General features: G+C 40.0%; 1 long non-coding RNA gene across 1 annotated transcript; it reads left to right on the top strand.

Moving 5' to 3' along the window:
* Positions 1-6,138: 6,138 nt before the first annotated feature.
* LOC147367099 (uncharacterized) lies at positions 6,139-8,330 on the top strand. Its single transcript, XR_015169805.1, has 2 exons — positions 6,139-6,409; positions 7,181-8,330. It is a non-coding gene; the product is annotated as an uncharacterized LOC147367099 (long non-coding RNA).

Raw genomic sequence — 8,330 nt, 5'->3', positions numbered from 1 at the left:
TAAGAACCTTTCTGTTCCTTTTACCTGAGATGGCTCCATTTTCTTGGCCATTTTTTTTCCCTCTAAAAGCAGAAAATGTAAAATAGAACTTTAAAATAAATACATCCAAATCCAAATAATCTCAAGTCATTTTAAATTGATGTTGCTTAGACTTTGAGAGTAAATTGTGAGGGGACAACAGATGACATGGTTGTCTATGTAGAAAATCTAAAGAACTGACAAACTGGAACCAATAAGTGATTATTGCAAGGTTGTAGGATATAATGTTAATATAAAAAGCTCATTGCTTTCCTGTATACCAGTAATGAACATGTGGAATCTGAAATTAAAAACTCATTCCATTAGTACCTCCAAAAATTACTTAGATATAAATCTAACAATAAATTTAAGATATATATGATGAAAATGACAAAACTCTGATGAATACCAAAGAAAAGCCAAATACATAGAGACATTCCATATTCAAGGAAAGGAAGACTCAATGTTATCAAGACGTTAGTTCTTGCCAATTGTTCTCTAGAGTCAATATAATCCCAATCAAAATCCCAGCAAGTCGTTTTGTAAATATCAACAAACTAATTCTAAAGCTTAAATGGAGAAACAGAAGACCCAGAATAGCTAACTCAATTTTGAAGAAGAATAAAGCCAGGGAGGCAAAAAGTGGGACAAAAGATATAACAGGGCCATCTTATCTGGCTGTTAAGAGCTAGAGGAAATAAGATGACAACATGAATCTTCCCTTGGTAATGTTTCAGCCAAAAAACTGCCTATGTGTTTGTAAGACAGTAAAATATACATGGCAACTTGGGTTGTATGGCAGTGTATATTAAAAGAAACATGTATATTCTCTGCAGAGAACTTGCTTATTTATAATGGCGAAGTTTGTGGGGTGGGTATTGCTCTGCCACAATACAAGGGAAAGAGAGAATCAGAATGTGGTTTAGGAACACCTCTCTGTAAAGAAAAATTACTGAGAAAGTCTGAGGAGGAGGCTCCTAATCAGTAGCAACCAGATGTTATGTTAAATGCAAATATAAAAGATGAGCCTTTGCTTTCATTTGATTCTTGACATGAGAATGACAGCTGTTGGGGAAAAGACTCAAAAGTAGCAGTGATCTCATGAAAAATGAGAAGACTTCATTAGGCAAAAACAAAGCAAAAGTAAATAGAGTTCTGCCAAGAGAACTCTCTGGTCATAGCAAACACCTTCTTTCAACAACACAAGAGAAGACTCTACACATGGACATCACCAGGTGGTCAACACCAAAATCAGATTAATTATATTCTTTGCAGCCAAAGATGGAAAAGCTCTATACAGTCAGCAAAAACAAGACCAGGAGCTGACTATGGCTCAGATCATGAACTCCTTATTGCCAAATTCAGACTTAAATTGAAGAAAGTGGGGAAAACCACTAGACCATTCAGGTATCACCTAACTCAGATCCCTTATGATTATACAGTGGAAGTGAGAAATGATTTAAAGGACTATATCTGATAGATAGAGTGCCTGATGAACTATGGACAGAGGTTCATGACATTGTACAGGACACAGGAATCAAGACCATCCCTAAGAAAAAGAGATGCAAAAAAGCAAAATGGCTGTCTGAGGAGGTCTTACAAATAGCTGTGAAAAGAAGGGAAGTGAAAAGCAAAGAAGAAAAGGAAAGATATACCCATTTGAATGCAGAGTTCCAAAGAATAGCAAGGAGAGATAAGAAAGCCTTCCTCAGTGATCAATGCAAAGAAATAGAGGAAAACAACAGAGTGGGAAAGATTAGAGATCTCTTCAAGAAAATTAGAGATACCAAGGGAACATTTCATGCAAAGATGGGCACAATAAAGGACAGAAATGGTATGGACCTAACAGAAGCAGAAGATATTAAGAAGAGGTGGCAAGAATACACAGAAGTGTACAAAAAAGATCTTCATGACCCAGATAATCATGATGGTGTGATCACTCACCTAGAGCCAGACATCCTGGAATGTGAAGTCAAGTGAGCCTTAGGAAGCATCACTACGAACAAAGCTAGTGGAGGTGATGGAATTCCAATTGAGCTGTTTCAAATCCTGAAAGATGATGCTGTGAAAATGCTGCACTCAATATGCCAGCAAATTTGGAAAACTCAGTAGTGGCCACAGGACTGGAAAAGGTCAGTTTTCATTGCAACCCCAAAGAAAGGCAATGCCAAAGAATGCTCAAGCTACTGCACAATTTCACTGATCTCACACGCTAGTAAAGTAATGCTCAAAATTCTCCAAGCCAGGCTTCAGCAATATGTGAACCGTGAACTTCCAGATGTTCAAGCTGGTTTCAGAAAAGGCAGAGGAACCAGAGATCAAATTGCCAACATCCTCTGGATCATGGAAAAAGCAAGAGAGTTCCAGAAAAACATCTATTTCTGCTTTATTGACTATGCCAAAGCCTTTGACTGTGTGGATCACAATAAACTGTGGAAAATTCTGAAAGAGGTGGGAATACCCGACCTGCCTCTTAAGAACCTGTATGTAGGCCAGGAAGCAACAGTTAGAACTGGACATGGAACAACAGACTGGTTCCAAATAGGAAAAGGAGTACATCAAGGCTGTATATTGTCACCCTGCTTATTTAACTTATATGCAGAGTACATCATGAGAAACGCTGGGCTGGAGGAAGCACAAGCTGAAATCAAGATTGCTGGGAGAAATATCAATAACCTCAGATATGCAGATGACACCACCCTTATGGCAGAAAGTGAAGAGGAACTAAAAAGCCTCTTGATGAAAGTGAAAGTGAAGAGTGAAAAAACTGGCTTAAAGCTCAACATTCAGAAAACGAAGATTATGGCATCTGGTCCCATCACATCGTGCCAAATAGATGGGGAAACAGTGGAAACAGTGGTTGACTTTATTTTTTTGGCCTCCAAAATCACTGCAGATGGTGATTGCAGCCATGAAATTAAAAGACGCTTACTCCTTGGAAGGAAAGTTATGACCAACCTAGACAGCATATTAAAAAGCAGAGACATTATTTGTCAACAAAGGTCTGTCTAGTCAAGGCTATGGTTTTTCCTGTGGTCATGTATGGATGTGAGAGTTGGACTATAAAGAAAGCTTAGCGCCGAAGAATTGATGCTTTTGAACTGTGGTGTTGGAGAAGACTCTTGAGTCCCCTGGACTGCAAGGAGATCTAACCAGTCCATCCTAAAGAAGATCAGTCCTGGGGGTTCATTGAAAGGACTAATGTTGAAGCTGAAACTCCAATACTTTGGCCACCTGAGGCAAAGAGCTGGCTCATTCGAAAAGACCCTGATGCTGGGAAAGATTGAGTGCAGGAGGAGAAGGGGATGACAGAGAATGAGATGATTGGATGGCATCACCGATTCAATGGACATGGGTTTGGGTGGACTCTGGGAGTTGGTGATGGACAGGGAGGACTGGCGTGCTGCGGTTCATGGGGTCGCAAAGAGTCTGACATGACTGAGCGACTGAACTGCACTGAACTGAACTGAAACCTCTGAAAGGGAGGATAGGTGGAAACAACCGAAGAGGGTTCCAAAGGTGGGAAAATAAGTTGTAACTTTTCATTGAGGTTTAAGGGAGGCAGGTGAAGCTTGATGGCCCTCACTGCCTTCCTCAGAGCGTGTGTTCTTCGTTGAATGAATGCTGTATCAATGACTCTGCAACAGAGAAGTTTCAGATCATGGGATCAGTACCTTTTCCTTTCCTCGAAAGTGGGCCAGAATGACTGATCAGACCAAGTCTTTAAAACTCACTTCTAGAAAATACAGTCACCAACTCATCACATCGATCTGGCTTCTGCAGAGGTGGAGCCTGAATGATGAGTCAGGGCTAGTGGAGAAGGGGCAACATATAGACTTGCTACAGGTGATTTCTCTGACCACAGGGGAGAGCTACAGACTTTTGGAATTTAGCCTGTTTCCACAAAGTAAAATGATAAGACCAAAATTAGCAAATTCAAAAGCTTCCTGCATTTATCCTAAATTCAGAGGCACTGTGGCCTGGCTTACAAGATGGTAGCTACCGTGTAGACATGTGCAGGAAGCTTAAAAATGCATCTCCTCTGTCCTGGGTTTGAGCTAGGGAAATTTAGCATGAGCAGCATCTGCACATTAGGGTGAAAATTTTCAAGTTGATTGATAATTGGCTTTTGGAAGCATGTGCCTGAAAGATGGTGTGAGAGCCTGAGGGAAAGCCACATACCTAACACAAAATGGAAAACCAGCATAACTTAGGGTCTATAAGAAATGAAGAATGCAGATAACACCACCACTACACAAATGGGTGTTATCGACCCAGATGAGACTCTAAGCATAACCAGAAGAAAAATTCTTTTTAATTCCTCCTCGAGACTCCGGCTCTTTGAGGAAATCCAAGCCCTAAGTGATCTGCCTTTTTTCTAGTGTCTGACTGTTGGTTTAGGAATCGAGTGCGTCACCGCAGTGCTTTTGGAGCCTATTCCTAGCCAAAGTCATCTAGCATTAGCCTTTTAGTTTCTTCCTCTGTAGATACAGTGTCTCTCTGTTTACTCCTGTTTATATAGTACAGTGAACTGGCTTCAGCCAGCCCAGGAAAACATGGCCATCCTAAATTAACTAAATTTTGGGGGTTTCCAAGGATTGAAGCTGAGTCTTCCTGGACTCAGCTCAAGAGAATGAGGTAGATGGGAGGTGCTGATCTTGTTTAACACTAACTGAAATTTCCCAAAGCACTAATAAACATGAGCTCCAAATTTTGGCATGATCTTTAGCCCTTAGAGGCCTGGAAGGAGTCTTCATGAGAAGCAAGAGTGCTGACTTCCCACAGAAGCAGAGCAGCAGTTAAGGAACATCACACTATCAGTGACTGACTGCTATGATTGTACTTAGGAAGCAGAAGTTTTCAGCAAGATAGAGAGACACTCCTTGTTCTCTGCTCTGGTCCCCTGAAGCACAGATTCAGCCCTGTTTAATGCACTCTGCACTCCATTTATCTTTATCACCATTCATTAGTTTGCTGGCTCTACAGATATTGTTGAGTCCAGACTAGTATGTGACAGGCACAGATTAGTCTCTCAATAAATGTTGGTAAAATGAGTAAATGGAACCTCACCCAGCCTGTAGAATGCAGTGTGAATATGAGTATAGAGGGAGCTTTAGTGGAGATTTTTTTAAATTAATTTTTTTATTGAAGGTTAATTGCTTTACAGAATTTTGTTCTTTTCTGTCAAACCTCAACATGAATCAGCCATTGGTATACATATATATCCCCTGCCTTTTGAACCTCCCTCCCATCTTCCACCCCGTCTCACCCCTCTAGATTGATACAGAGCCCCTGTTTGAGTTTCCTGAGTTATAGAGCAAATTCCTGTTGGCTGTCTGTTTTACATATGGAAATGTAAGTTGCCATGTTACTTTTTCCATACATCTCACCCTCTCTTCCCCTCTCCCCATGTCCATAAGCCTATTTTCTATGTCTGTTTCTCCATTGCTGTCCTGTAAATTCTTCAGTACCATTTTTCTAGATTCCATATATGTGTTAGAATATGATATTTATCTTTCTGTTTCTGACTTACTTCACTCCATATAATAGGTTCTAGGTTCATCCACCTCATCAGAACTGACTTAAATGCATTCCTTTTTATGACTGAGTAATATCCCATTGTGTATATGTACCACAACTTTAGATAATTTTTTAAGGTATTTTTGCATGGGCTAAATCTTAAAAGACAAGAGTTTCTACAATGGATAAAGGAAGAGTTATTCCAGGAGGAGGTTGAAGCACACACAAAAGCAGGCACATAGATCAACAGGGACCCTACTGTGACTCAGAATGAAACCAGACTGGATGCTGGTAGAAATAAGCAAGGAAATCTAGTTTCACATAGAATTATCAGCTCAAAGAATTGACTGAAAATAGTATGCTTAAAGTGATTAGAAGGAAATGTCCTTGGATTTCAGGAATTAAAAATAAGTTGCCCCAGAGAATTGCATTTTCTGAGGCCAGTGTGGTAGGCAGCCTCTGAGATGACTCCCATTGAGCCCTGCCTCCTGATACTCATAGCACTGTATGACCACCTCCTCTTCAGTACCTTGCTTTTGATAATACATTATGGCAACATTGAGGGGTGTCACCTTCCATAATTCACTTCTGTCTTGTTAGCCAACTCCCGATTGCCTTCTTGGTGTGTGTATACTTTTATGAAGTAACCTGCCATGTTGGAGAGGCCCACCTGGCAAGGCACTGAAGGTGGCCCGTGACACTAAGCAATGAGGAAAAGAAGCTCTCATTCCAGAAGAGCCTGAGGAACTGAATTATGCCACAACCGCTGAATGAACTTGGAAGCATATCTCCAGTGGAAACTTTGGATGAGACTGCATCCAAATCAAGGTGGGCTGACACCTTGATTTTGGCCGTGCGGCAGAAGATCCAGGTATGTCTGGATTCTTGACCCACAGATACCATGAGACAATAAGTATGTGCTATTGTAGCTTGCTAAGTATTGTGGTGAGTTATTATTAAGCAGTATTAATAGAGACAGGAAGTGAGGAAGCTCTGAAAATTCAAGGGCTCTAAATGTCTTCACTGCAGTTACGATAGTGGCCTTGGGCACAGCATTCCTGTGCTTCACCAGTTTTGTGGTAAAGTGTGTGTTCAAATTCTTTCCTCTTTTTAAAATTGCACTGTTTGCTTTCGTATTATTGAGCCTTGAGAGTTCTTTATATATTCTGCATATGAATCCTTTCTGAGATGTATGGTATGCAAATATTTTCACCCACTATGTGACTTACATTCTCATTTTCTTAACAGTGTCTTTCAGAGGTAAGATATCTTAAATGTTTGATGAAGTACAGCTTACTTGTTTTGTCTTGTATAGATCATACTTCTGGAGTTATATCTAAGAAATCTTTGCCTTACTCATATTTATGGGTTTTCTATAAATTTTAACATTTAGACTTTGCATTCAATTTGTGATCCATTTTTAATACTGTTTTTGTATATACTGTGAAGTAGGGATTGAAATTCATTTTCTTGGATATCTGGTAACCAGTTATTCCAGTATCATTTGTTGATATATTGAATCTTCTGATCCATGGACAAAATATATCTATTTTTTTGAGTATAATTTAAAACGTTATCTAAATAGGAAAAGGAGTACATCAAGGCTGTATATTGTCACCCTGCTTATTTAACTTATATGCAGAGTACATCATGAGAAACGCTGGGCTGGAAGAAGCACAAGCTGGAATCAAGATTGCTGGGAGAAATATCAATAACCTCAGATATGCAGATGACACCACCCTTATGGCAGAAAATGAAGAGGAACTAAAGACCCTCTTGATGAAAGTGAAAGAGGAGAGTGAAAGAGTTGGCTTAAAGCTCAACATTCAGAAAACGAAGATCATGGCATCTGGTCCCATCACTTCATGGGAAATAGATGGGGAAACAGTGGTTGACTTTATTTTTTTGGTCTCCAAAATCACTGCAGATGGTGATTGCAGCCATGAAATTAAAAGACGCTTACTCCTTGGAAGGAAAGTTATGACCAACCTAGATAGCATATTGAAAAGCAGAGACATTACTTTTCCAACAAAGGTCCGTCTAGTCAAGGCTATGGTTTTTCCAGTGGTCATGTATGGATGCGAGAGTTGGACTGTGAAGAAAGCTGAGCATTGAAGAATTAATCCTTTTGAACTGTGGTGGAGAAGACTCTTGCGTGTCCCTTGGACTGCAAGGAGATCCAACCAGTCCATTCTAAAGGAGATCAGCCCTGGGTGTTCTTTGGAAGGAATTATGCTAAAGCTGAAACTCCAGTACTTTGGCCACCTCATGCGAAGAGTTGACTCATTGGAAAAGACTCTGATGCTGGGAGGGATTGGGGGCAGGAGGAAAGGGGACGACAGGGGATGAGATGGCTGGATGGCATCACTGACTCGATGGATGTGAATTTGAGTGAACTCCGGGAGATGGTGATGGACAGGGAGGCCTGGCATGCTGAGATTCATGGGGTCGCAAAGAGTCGGACACGACTAAGCAACTGAACTGAACTGAACTGAGGAGTGTTTTAAAGATGCAGTGTATTATTATTATTCTTATATTTTTGCTAAGTTTATCCCTAACTATTTCATGTTTTTATACTGTTTCAATGGTATTGATTTTTTCAAATTTAAATTTCCGTTTGTTCATTACCAGTATACCAAAATACAGCTGAATCTGTATATCTGCTTTGTATCTTACAACCTTGCTAAATTCACTTACAGCTCTAATAGTGCTTTTTTTTTTTTTTCAAATTCCACAGGATTTTCTGCGTAGACAATCATACCATTTGTGAATAAAGTCAATTTTCCTTTCCA

Source organism: Bos grunniens, chromosome 8, assembly GCF_055505025.1.
Source record: "Bos grunniens cultivar Pamir isolate PY7600 chromosome 8, Bosgru_T2T1.0, whole genome shotgun sequence".
Lineage (NCBI taxonomy): Eukaryota > Metazoa > Chordata > Mammalia > Artiodactyla > Bovidae > Bos > Bos grunniens.
Note: the sequence above shows the minus strand (reverse complement) of the source record. Positions and strands in the feature narration are given on the sequence as shown.